We start from the raw sequence: 14,013 nt of genomic DNA, 5'->3' as shown, positions 1-14,013 counted from the left end.
TTATGGGTTATAAAACACTAACTATAGTATGATTTATTATTATAATGATAAAATTTGATTAATTGATGTATAAATTATAACAGAACTTTTATTGTAATAATACTCTATAATAATATTGCTATTGTTTTGATATCGTATTTATAATGTAATGATATTAGGAATTAAAGTAGTTGTAATTTCTTTGAAATATTGGGTTTCTCTAGTATAGTTAATTAATATCTATTAACTACACATCATAATATGTAATATGAGGAATATTTTGAAAAAAAAAAATTTTAGAAGTGTTCGAATAGAAATGAAAAGACAACAACAAAAATTCTTAGTTAATTTATTGAAGCTTGGCTGACCATACAACGCTGTTTCAATGAGTACTGTTTTTACCAATGAGTACTGTTTTTACCTAAGACCACTCTTCATCAGTGGTCTTAGGAAATAATCGAATTTTATTGAATTAGTGAATAGTCCGTATATAATTTGATTGGACTGCAAGTGCCAGGCTCTTAGAACTAGTGACTGTCGAATTAGAAACGAGTAATCGTGTTTTTTTACAAGTAATCGAGGCTTTACACAAGCTTTCAAAATATAAATATATGTTTTATATATCCATTAAGCATTCCATTAATAAAATTGAGCATTCAAATTAGAAACGATGAGTAATCGTGTTTTTCCACAAGTAACCGAGGCTGTACACAAGCTTTGGAAATATATATATATATGTTTTATATATCCATCATGCATTCAATTAATAAAAACACACACACACACAGAGATTTTATTAAATACTCACTTCCTAAGTGCGTTTGTTTATAGCTCAGCAGTTGCTTATTTACATTTTGCATATTGTTTCGGTAATTTCCCTTGTGGGAAATTTCTTTTTAAGAGTTGCATTCGACATTTTTGGTCTAATTTTTCTCTCTTTATTTTTAAGTAAGTTAAAACATGGAAGCTCTTTGCATAGTTAATGAAATATACTGTGTGGAAACATGCTATTAACTTCTTTGTCAATCGGGGACTAATGAAATATACTGTGTGGAAACATGCTATTAACTTCTTTGTCAATCGGGGGCTATTTTAGATCGTAAGACTTGTAAAACCGACAAATTTCTAGTGGCGTTATATGTTTAAGATAGTTAGAAAAGATAAAACATTACGTACAATGTTGCTTTAAATATTTAAGGTTTTTATTTTATAAAATGTTCTAAAAGTCACAAATTAATTTTTAATTCAAGGGCAAATTAATTTTTAAAAGGGCATGGTCGTCAATTGTCCATGGGCATCGAATGTCTGAGAACAGTTCTGAAGAAGAAATAGAACTAAAATTTATAATCATTTTGACATCAAAATATTATACTTAAACAATAAACAACTGAACTCATTTGCATTTCACAGTTACTTATTTAAAACCCTTCCTTTTTCTAAGCTTTAAAAGTAAAAATATTAAAAGAAATGTTAATAAAATGACGTCAGTGATTGGAATTGAATATATATTTTCATCAAATGAATCACACAGATAAAGAAATTAATATAAAAATAAAATTATTAAAATTTTACAAGTAATTTAGCTAATTGACTTAATGGAACGAAGCCATGAATAATGAATTCATTAGTTTTATTAAGCAATTACACGCATAATTAAAATAGTTACAAACTTAATTTCTCATAAAAAAAAAGACCAAACAAACGAAAAATGAATGCGATAAAAGCAAACTTTTTTAATTAAAATGCATTAATAATAATCTCATCATCGCATTAAATAATAAAAATCAATTAATTAATCATTATATTTTTCCACATCAATATTCAGCGCTTTGCTCTCTCTCTCTCTCCCTCTCTCTATCTGCCACATAGGCACTCAACATAAGCCAGCCAGTTCGCCGCTAAACTAATTGCTTAATAATTTTATTAAAAGTCTAAAATCAATTAAGCGCAACATGAGTTGGCCGCATGTGAAATCATTAAAATGGCTACTGTAGGTGTCGCTTTAAAGAGGAAGAGAATTCAATAATAAAAAAAAATGAATACAAAAAATAATTCATAAAATAAAATAATAATTAACAAATAAAGAAACAAGTTTTCAATGCAACAGAATTAATTAAATTACTTGCATATTTTTTTGAAGTTGAAAACTTGAGATAAACGCGTTCCTAAGCAAGTTGAGACGTCTTTCAAAGTGCTAATCCTGACAGCTGCTGTCAAATCGCAACTAAACGTAAGTAATTTATTCGAAGAAGAAAAAAAATTATTTTAACAATTAATGAAGTCATTTATTGCATAGAGCAGAGTTGGAACATTGTATAGATGAAGTGTTAAAGAGAGGCATTTATATATTAAAAGAAATCGTATAAGACAGAGATGAAGTATACGTATGTGGATGTATGGATCTTTAGTAGTTCTCGGTTCTTTTATAGCGATCTCCAACAAAAATATTTGGCTTTTAAATGGTCATTAAGTCAAAAGCTAACATTAACACATATGAGTTTCAGATGTCAATTTGTGGAATCAATTAATGAAAGTGCTTTCTTAATGTATAATATCTATTTATGGACATACTATGAAAAAGTGATAGAACCTAAATAGAACCTGCTAAATAACAAAAAAAAAGTGGAGAATTGAAATCGAAAGCACTTACTAAATGAAAACTCGTGTCAAATACAAGAGCTCGTAGAACTATTAGGAGCGATCGAACCCATCATTTCTAGGTGGTTAAAGGCCTGGAATAATCTATAAACAAGAAAATTGGTTATCGTATGATCTGAAACCGAAAGAAGTTGACAGACAATTTTTAACTGGTGAACAGCTAGTGAAACGATAAAAAATTTTTTTCTGTTTTCTGCATTTTAACATCACAGGCTATTAAAAAGTGGATATATGATGACAATCCAAAAAACAAAATATTTTATGAAAAAAGAGGTATGCATCAACATCAAAACTGAAATGGGATATTAATGGTTTCAATGTTATACTACCTATTTAAAGTAACGTAATCTATAATTTTTTAACGGAATTACCTGCCGTTAAGGCACAACGACTCGGTACTCTTAAAACACATATCAGTACTATGCAATGAGATGACAAAAACCTCTATTTGTAAGCTATTGTTTGGATACAATTTCATCCTTGAGAGGGAGTGAATCACATTTAACACAAAACCCGGTGTAAAATGAAACTGTACGTCGAAGGAAAATAATCAATGTAGTCATTCTACCGCTGTAGCTTAGCATTTCTCCCACAGACACTACAATACTCCCATTAAAAGATCAGGCCAACCCTAACTATAGGTCCTGACCTCTGTGGAACCACTTATACTCCAAACAGTTATGAGTGATGTCACATCTTACAACAGGCACGCCTTACCTCTGAAATATTGTTATTCCTTTTCCACGAGAATATTAAAAGCGACCAGAAAGGTGTCAACAACTATGAGCTACAAAAACCCAATAAAATCAGCAAGCGCTATCTATATCAGCCACAATTAATTAAAGCAGAAACGGACAAAATACCTGAAAGAATATGAGAAAGTTATTTTACATTACCGTCCGCACATTGAAAAGTTGGTCACAACATATTCAAAAACGCTTAACTGGAAAATCTAAAAAGCTAAGAACTGAGTCGATTAGTTGATTGAAGAATGGGAAATTCTTTTCTCCATTTCTTAATGGAGAATCTTAAAAGAAAGGATGTTTGAGTATTAAACGAGATACTAAATGAAAAAAAAAATTCACTCAAAGAAAAACTCCAATCCAAACATTTTAATTATACCAAAATGGGTTGATCTGTAAACCAACTTTTATTCCATTAACGAGTTCCAATTTCTGACCTGATAAGGAATTGTTTACGTTATCTCGCCTTGTATCGATTTTGGGAATATTGCATAGGTGATCCAAAGTTCGTCGATTACTACATTATCTGTTTCTTCTAATACTTTCAATTTTTAACTTATATTGGAAGCAACAAAAACAACAATGATGGGTCTGAATATTGATAAGCTGTCAGTTATTAACACTGATTGCCATAGTAGCAGTGCTACTAAGATGAGAATGAAATCTCTAAGCACACTTAATACATATTCGAGTCAAGTTAAACATTAACTGCATGTATAAGTAAAGCTTAAGGGTTCAGTTATACAAATCATTTGTCAATTGTGAAAGTCATTACATCTACAACAAGTGTTGCCAACTTAAAAAGAAAATCTCTAAAAGAACAACCCTTTTAATTAAAACAGATCCCAATTTAAGTAGATCTTCTATAGCAAACTTATTGAAATAAAATATCCATATATTATCATTTCCTATATACCTAACAAAAGCTATAATTAAATTCAAATCATATAAGATTATTACTATTGTTTAATATAAAATACTTAATTATTGCAAATCATTATAAAATTGATAAATCACAGTAGCTCTTAAATATTATAATTTTGATTTGAAAGACTTATTTAACTGTCATTTTACATGCATTCCTGTAAATTAATTATCATTTCAAATTAAAATAGTTTTTTATATATATATATTTTTTTTTGTCCCATTTAAAAGCTAAAACCCATGGACAATGCTAGATACAAACTGTCAAAAACCATTTAAAATGACAGCTTAAGGTTGCTTGACCGCATTAAATTCCGATTTGCTACATATTTTGAAGCAACTCAATTCTTCAACTTAGTTTAATTTTTATGTTCCATAGGTTGGACCGGCTTAGAGGTAGAGGAGAGTTAGTAGCTCTCATACTTATGAGGAACATTCAAGTTATTGCCAAATTATTGTTGCAAATATTTTCATTTAATCGTTAATTTTGTAAGCGGTTAATTGAAACGCCAGTAAAAGGTTAATACCTCCTAACAATGCATAAAGCCAACTTAAGTGGTTGTTATTGTGGCGGCTGCTGTTGGTATTATTTAAGTAGAGTCCACAACGAATACACTTAAGTAGACAGCTCAACGCATCCTTTGGAGCCTACGAAAAATTACTCCAACAATTTCTTATTGTAGTTATTGTAATTGTTGGTATTGCTGTTGTTGTTACTGTTGTTGTTGTTGCTGTCGATATTTTTGAAGACGTCGTAGTTGCAATTAGCCAACACTACAACCATTGACGGTGCTACTTCTGCAGCTTCTTTGGTTGCTGCTGATTCCACTCTCTCAAATCTTCGCTTGTTGTTTTCTTTAAATGCATTTATTGGCATTATAAGCCCATCATTAAGATCAAGATAAATGCATTTATTGATCAACTGACGCAGCATTAAATTGAGCTTAATAATGTTAATGAATAATAATGCGTGGTCAAAACGTTTGAGCCACTTCTCTGTCCATTTGTGTAAATAAGCTGTTGTTGGTATATTGGACTACGAGTGTATACCCGACATATATTATACATGTCTAAGCTGTTCAAAAAAATCCTTACTTTGATTGACACATCGCTGTGGCTTGTTGTGAGTTTTGATATACGAATAAGTTAAATCGAAATCTTAAGTGAATTAAAAATGTTGTACCATAAATTTATATGTTATATTGTATTTCATATCACAGTGTTATTAGATTTTTAAACTTCAAAAAGAAATATTTTATTTGTATTTTTATTTCCTTTAACGATGCCATATCATGCAAATCATGTCAACGTAGGCGGAAAAATTTAATTGCATGGAAACATTTAGATGTCTATATAGCAATATTTAATTATTACTGATTTTTCCTTACACAGTACAACAAAATAATATTTATTGTAATGGATTATAGAAACGATCCTTCAAACTTTGAGTCAAAAGTACTTTGAAGACTAAAGAAACTATGACAAGGTAAACAGATATCATTCTCATATTCCCTGTCTCCTAGTCGAATAAATGCCATCTATTCAAACTCTATCGACCGTCTAATAATAACTATAACATTGCAACCCGCATAAAATTAGACCGCTATATAATTGACATACTCCATCAACTTCATGTTAAAGTTATTGAATATAAATTGTAGGCAGATAGAATAATTAAATAATTAATTTATTTCTCAATACAGATAATCTACTAGTTAATATGTTAATTTATTCTTAATTTGTAACTTTCACATAAGGATATAATACGGTGTAATATTTGATCTATATATAGTATATATATGTAGTATATATTTTTCAACAAATTATAAAGCATATACAAAAATTTTTTAAAGTAATATAGAACATTTTAAGTTGAAAAGACTATTACTTGTATTAATATAATAACTTCATCAGTAGATTTCAAGTAATTGAGATATGTTACTGGATATGTGACTTCAAACGTATTATATTTCAGAGCAAGAAAAAGTAATATACTTTTATATAAATAATATTATATCTTTTAATACTTTTGCAAAAAGTGTGGGTTTTATTTCTTTTCAGTGTATTTTAAGAAGTTATATTAAACCACTTACCTAGAAATTTTTCTCGACTCCTCTTGATGATACATTCCATAGTTACCACAGTTATACCTAAAATATAACAGACTGAAAAAATTAATTTTAATTAATTATTTTATATTGCATTTTTCAACAACAATTTAGTTAATACAAAGTCTATTAAGTTTTATTTCAAATATTATTATCACTGTATATTGTTTCTACTTTAGAGTGTTCTCTTAAATGTTCTTTTCCTTTATTCAGTGTTCATAACACACTCTATTAAGCCCCAGCTATAAATTGTGCTATTAAAATTTTCTTTATCTCACAAATTTTTAGTTGCCACTGTATCAAAATGTCGATATTAAGGATTATTAAGGATTTATTGTATTTGGATGCTAGATCAGATCATGTTTGCCATCAGTTCTTCTTGCAATAAAAATGAACCAATATATTTAAAAAGCAGCGGATAAATTTCACATCACCCACTATAAAATAATATAATGGGATATTTAATAACCTTACCAGCTGGTTGACGGTTTTTACATTAAATTGTATATATTATTTTAATATAAATAAAATATGTATTAATTTAAATAAAGAAACTAACTATTAAACTAAAATTCCTTAATATATAAATACATACGTAAAATCCTATAAAGTTTTCATATATATTTTTGTTTTACGCACTTTCAATATAAGTTTATACCTCTGAATTCTTTGATTCTTAAACCTTGATAGGAGACAGCACTGCTTACAATGCTTACGACACTGGAGCCAGAATCTTTTCCACGAACCTAAGGATTAATAAATGCTACCATCTCTCCTATTCTACATCAATATTTCATCCACAAATCTTCGCCATTCTTAGAGCATGTTCTCTTATTTTAAACATGGACTTTTACGAAAAGAAAGTCTATATTCTTACTGATAGTCAGGCAGCTATGAAAGTTTTAACAGCAGTCTGTATTTCAGCCAGATTAGTGCAAGAATGTAGAGCATTTATTAACGCACTAAGTGAAAGATCTAAAGTTACTAACAAGCTTACTAGATTGTGCACATCTTCTACGGATATCCTTATTTCAATCCCTGCACCTGCTAGCTACAGTCAGAGGTTGCTTTGGGAAAATTTTTTAAGACAAGCAAATAGTGAGTGGGCTGATTCTACCTTAGCAGTCAGGGCAAAAGCTGTATTACCAATTTATTCTAAATATAAAATCTCTGATTTTATACGCTGAAGTAAATCAAAGGTATCTAGTTTATTATTTGTCTTTAAAAGGCGCTGGACTATAAGACGGTATGGAGTTAGGCTCGGCCTACCCTGTAGTAACCTCTACAAAGCGTATCTACTAGCTTTGGAAGAAGAGCACCAGAACACCTGTTGTGTCTATATCCAGGCTTAACCAGAACTAACCTTAAGTTTTTGGATTCTTCCTTCTGTAACACACACACACACTCACATCCAGCGTTAGCATTGGCCAGACTCTCGCCTTTATAAATACTTTTAGCTGATTCTAGCTTGACCTTCTTCTACCCATTACTACGAGGATTTGGAGACTCACAATGGCTTGGTTTAGCTAGTTGAGAATGATTCGTTCCTCCCTCCACTCTCACTAACTAAACTAACAAACTAAACCATAACAACAAAAACTTTTAACTCTGAAGACAAGTGGCAAATTTTGTAATTATTTGCGAATTATTTCACCAATCAAATTGTTTAAATAAATGTGATTATGAAGTAGATCATACGTTTCAAGCCTTTTCACCATATGGCCAAGAGTTAATCTACAATTCATTTAAACCAATGATACTGACTAACCATTGAGTTAGAGTTTGAAAAGAAATATGAGTAATATAAGAGCTTATTTAAAATTACTAAAATGATGAGAATTATAAGAATATTAATTAAATTATACAAAAACTTAAAGCAACAGTTATTATAAAGAGTTCACTGATCTTCAGTCCGAAATTTAAATCGGTTAAAAGGGAGTACCATTTGGCCAAATTGCTTCACAGCGTGCAATAAAACCAATTAAACTACTGCTTTTGCAATAATTAATAAAGAAAGAACAAGAAAAATACAAAACTTGTGAAAAATGTACCTTTTAAATAAAGCACACTCCAATGATACTCATTAAATCCAGGTAGCTCACCTGGAAGCTTAACCCAAAAACCAAGTTTAACTACCTTCTTTGTATAAAAGCAGTGATAGGTGAAACTAATTACTGGAAGCCCACACCGATAGCAAAACAATTACAAACCAATGGCAACTTAATTAATGGAAATAAGACATCTTCTCCGACACTGCTCCCTCTTCCCATCATCACTTCTGCACATCTGCACCTCTTCAAGCATTTCAGCGTTGCTATAAAATTAATGAAATGCTGAACAGCTTGAATTTAAAAATCAGTTAACCAACGAAAGCATTAGATGGGGCAATTAAAGACATCAACTTTGGTTGGAAGTGAAAAAATTATATTGAAAAAAGACAGTAAATAAATTTGGAAGAATTTTAATTAAAGTTTTAATAAATTTTTTTTTGTTTTTTGATGTTGTTCTGTGAACAATAATTGCCTAAATTAGAGATAAAATATACAAAAATTAGAAAGTGAAAACAATGTGAGTGACTTGACCGACCGATCATACAAGTAAAATTTTTTATTATTTTAGGAAACAAAAGACAACAAGAAATTGACTGACATTTGAAGTGTTTCACTTAAGAATATTAACAATGCCTAATAGCCGCTAATTATAGTTAACAAATCTTTTAAGAAACTCAAGATGCCTTATGCCGCATTTCTATCTACGTCTGCGACTTATTTTGGGTTTTTGATTGATCAAATGGCATAACCGCCTTCACAACAGCAATTAAATTCTTTTAATGTAGAAGATATATTTTAGTGATAATTTCAAAAATGATGGCTGGCTGCTCTATTTTCTTAAAATTTTACCCAACACCGACAGCAGCTCGTCGTCTATGTCTTGTAATTTGACGCTAATCGTGTTAAAAACATGACTTGGCATTTGTTCTTCTGCTGTCTCTGAAATGTGAAAAACATTGACGCACACTGCAATTAAATCAAATTGACCTATTAGACAAGACAAAACTCCTTTTAGAGAATTTTCTCAAATGAAAATGTTATAGTTTTACAAATTTATAATAGAATGTAGAGCAAAATTTTCACTCCAAAGATTTTCCTATTGATTTGATATTTGTTTGATAAGGTGCGGAGCACTTTACTTAAAGCGTTTGAGGCCAAAAAGAAATGGTCAAAAAGTATTTTGACAGCTTATCTTTAAAATCTCATACACACTTTGCTTATTTCCGGGAAATTGTCTTTCTATTCATATACATTTTTCTTTTTTAATAACTATTATTATGCCTTTTAGAGAATTCCACATTAAAGGATTAATTATTTGTCAACTTGTTTGTGGGTGTGTTATTCACATTTGTCTAAAAATTTCTTTTTATCGGAAAAAGTCGAAAACTGAAAGCATTAGGAAAAAAATACTCATGGATTTATATAGGGTTGTATATATATAACAATTCTTAAATAAAAAGAAACCAACTAATAAAAAAAACTTAGTCTTATTCTTATAAAAGAGTGATTAATAATATTAGATGCATAAAAAATTGTTACTTTTATAAATATCTAAACGACTTATTTCCCAGACTTGTCTAGAACCGGGCTTTAGCTACTGGTTGTGCAAATCTTCAACACACTCGGCGATGCTTTCAGCATTAGCGTTGGTCAAAATTTTGCATTTATCAATGCTTCTGGGTAGCTCTAACATGATCATTCTCCTACTCACCATTACGAAAAACTGTGGAATCATAACGGCGTTTTAGCTAATCAGAAAGAATCTTTCCTCCAACCACTTCACTTAACCCAACCATCTGAACGTCTGTTGGCTTTTCTTAAGAAAAATACAATGATGACATTAAACAAATCAAATATTCTTGTTTTATTCCGAATCCATTCAGTTTTAACCGCATTTCAATATTTTTTAAACTTGTTGAAATGTCTAAACCTCATTTCATTTCCAACATCTTCTCAACCTTTCTGAAAAATCAATTCACTGAATGATGTTAATGCCATAATAGATACTGATCATATGCGCTATTTACCTCGAGCTCTTAGAAGACTAAAGATCTTACGAAGAACTTTCCTCTCGTTATTCATTTGGATACGTTGGTTGTCGCTCACTCTAAAACTGTGAAAGATTTTACGAATTCCTTTCTCTTGAAAGTACAGTGGTTGTTAAAGGATTCACATTGTAATATAACAAACCTTAGTTCTCTCATGGTTCATTTAGAAGCGATAGTTGTCACTAACTCTTAAAAGACAAAAGATCTTTTGAAGATCCTTCTTCTCGAATTATAAAATGACAAATTTTAGGTTAAGCAGATAAGGATGAGGATGTTAGTTGTATTTGTTAAGTGGCTACGGTGCTGCCAAATCAGATTCAAAATATATATTTAATGAAAATTAATTTCAATAATAATGACTTCGTAGTGACTTTGACAGTGCTTCTAATAAGAAACACTTCTTGAAATTTAACTTTTTCAACACCTAAGCAAAGTTGTCATAAAATACAACTAATAAAAGTTCGAAAAACCTATAAGTATGTATAATAATTTTCTCCATTAGTATTCTTCACCCATATATCGGGTAAAAATACACCTCAAACTAACTTTTCATTCATTACTTTCACTCCCAATTGCAATTTTATGTCAGTTTGTATGATTACGTTAATGGAAATAGCAATTAATTACATTTGCTACCGTCAATTATCCTTTCAAATGGAGTGTTAAGTAAAAATCAATCAAAAAATTAATTTACATTTCACTTCAAATTACCTCGCATTACGTGAAACTACAACAAAAAATTACATTAAATAAATCGAAAAAAGCGTGCAAGGAGGAAAGGCACAGGACTACGAACGAATTGGAGCCGGGCACATCAAAATGCAATTAAACTCTTATGTGTGCCCACCGAACTATAATTACACATTTTTCAAACTATTAATTAGATTTTGCTCCTTTGCTGCACTAATTTGTACTCGCAAGGAAAAAGGTTTTAATAACTCCGATAAGCAGAAATGCAGACTTAAAAATCATTTTAAGAATTATAAGGATGAATTTAAGAAGGATGAGGAGAGTTCCTTGAATTATCGAAAGAATTTATTTTTAAAACAAAGTGAAAATAGTTTTCTGCAAGACCTTATTTCTGGTCACAAAACTATTTGAGCTGACATTTCAATAAACTGCAAGGATATTTTTATAAATTAAATCACTTACGTATAAAAAAGGATTAATGCGAGTATAGGAATACTCGTCCAAAGAGTCAATCATTGTTCCATGCTAACACGAATCCCAAATTGTTATGTGTGGCTTTGTTTTAGGTTGAACTATTCGAGTATCATTATCACCACCCACACGTGCCTCTTGTTTGCGATATCCTATACCGAATACACTCTAAGGTTGCAAGAGTGTGACGTGTGCACAAACTCCAGCGCTTAATGACTTCCTTGCATGTCGCTTAATATTTATTTTCCCTTGCCAAATGGCAACCAATTCTCTAATAAGTTAAACCGACTGTTGGCTGAGCATTTAAGCCAGGGACTCAATAAAAGGCGACGTTTAAGAATTTTTATTGCCGCACATTGTAAATATGACGCGGCTAATTGAATGCCGTTTATTCGACGGGTTCTATGGAGAAGGAAGTGCAAGTAGGTAAATACGGGTGCCAGTTTGTTAGGAAAATTGCTTGGGTGTTAATAAATTTTACTGTTAAGTAGAAGACCATGCATGTGTTTTATTACAATTTTATATTTGGTAATAAAATTGTGATATGTATTAATAAATTAGTATTATGTGACTTTTAAAAGGTATATGTATTATTCTCTAATGTTCATTAGTATGAAACATGAGAGAGGGAGAGAGAGAGAGACAGTTGTTATTGGTAAGGTATCTAATTAAATAACAATTACTGTTATTAGCAATAGCTTGAAAATATAAATTGATTGATTTTGAAAATACATATTAAATATCTTACAGAATATACAAATCTATTAATTATGGTATTATCGAGGGGATTACTGTAGGCATGTATAACATAAAAAATAATGGACTCAAACTAAAACATTAAATATGAAAAAATTAATGATGGAATCAAAAAAAAAATAAATATGGCATTAATATATAAATTAATTAACTATAATAAGCACTGCCTTGAAAACCAATATTAATCAAAATTATTAGAATGTCGTAATAATTAATCAAGGAACTGATTATAAAGATTATAAGGATATGTATATCTCACATTTTTCGCATGTCTGTGTCTTCTGTTTTGTTCTTTCGATTTTCTCTATAAAATACGGTTTGTAACTTATATTCTCTTATATAATCAGTATAGAGTATATACTGATATGCGTATGCTTTTACTTATGCCATTGTACAAAAACATAAAGTAATATTATACATTTACTATACCAGGTGGCCCACTTGAACTACAACTTTAAAACACGCTGTATTTTCTAAATTTGACATAAATTTTATTGAAGTATTCAATATAATATTGAAAAAAAATGGATTCGTCAACATTTTTTTGTTTTCCATTAGCCCGTCTTAAGTACGAATTTGAGCTCTGAAATGGTCCACAAATGAGTTGGGCATTACAAAATTTGAGGCTGTAGAGTCGTCATATATTCCCGAAGACGAGCTTTAATATGTTTAAATTAATACTCTCGTGTTTTTAGTGCTAACCTTAGTTTGCTAAAAACTATATATCGTATATATTGGTAACCTTTGTGGACATTGTCAGATCAAAACGAATTGTAAAATTTATTCTGCTAAACGTTTTCAATTACTGCATGATTTATGTAAAAGTGAGTACTACGGAAAGGTCCACTCCTTGTTCCTGAAATGTATTGTTATCTATGATTTCTTTTTTCTGTAGACATTTGAAATAACTAGAGTCTAGAGGAAGAAAACAATCGTCGACCGACACAACTGAAAAAATCATCGAAAATACTGATGCTTGAGTTGTAATGACGATGATGCAAATATCTGACTTTTCATAGAAGTTCTCTGTTCTTCTCTTCTCTGATTGCACGATTAAGCTACAGACAATGGCTACTGTAGTCCAATGATATAGAATTCTGTACTAAATGCAGTTACTTTATTTTCGATATATTTACCCACTGTAGCTATGTTGAGTAGTTTAGTCGAACGTTGGCTATATTGCCGAGCATATCATGTGTTAACGAATTGCGAAATTGGGATGTTTTTTTTACAATTGCGGTGGATTGGATAAAAAAGAATAGGGATGAGATGGGAAGAGAAGAAAAGAGAAAGGAAGAAAAGAGAAAACAAGAGAGGAGCAAAGATAATGCTATAACAGAACAGTTTTTTCGCTCCATTTAGCTCATTTTCCTTAAATATTAGTAAATTATATACAGTCTTTTTTTGTGAAATGTGAAGACTTTACTAAAAGGTCGTTTTTGAGTATTAATTGTCCCGAATATGTTTATTCTGCATCTACAGACTTTTGAAGAGATTTCTTTAACACACTCACACTTTTTCCTAACACATATAAAATTTTATTTAAAGGTAAAATTCGAAATTAATAGGTATTTGTATTGGATCA

At 30.2% G+C, this 14,013-nt stretch overlaps 1 protein-coding gene across 1 annotated transcript in view; it reads right to left on the bottom strand.

Annotated features, from left to right (window-relative positions):
- Positions 1-14,013, bottom strand: part of LOC119674821 (retinal homeobox protein Rx) — a 150,775-nt gene that overhangs the window by 66,250 nt on the left and 70,512 nt on the right. The gene's annotated exons all lie outside the window — the stretch shown is intronic.

The sequence above is a fragment of the Teleopsis dalmanni genome, chromosome 2 (genome assembly GCF_002237135.1).
Source record: "Teleopsis dalmanni isolate 2A chromosome 2, ASM223713v2, whole genome shotgun sequence".
Classification (NCBI taxonomy): Eukaryota; Metazoa; Arthropoda; class Insecta; order Diptera; family Diopsidae; genus Teleopsis; species Teleopsis dalmanni.
The sequence above is the reverse complement of the archived record's forward strand: the minus strand, read 5'-3'. Positions and strand labels throughout refer to the sequence as shown.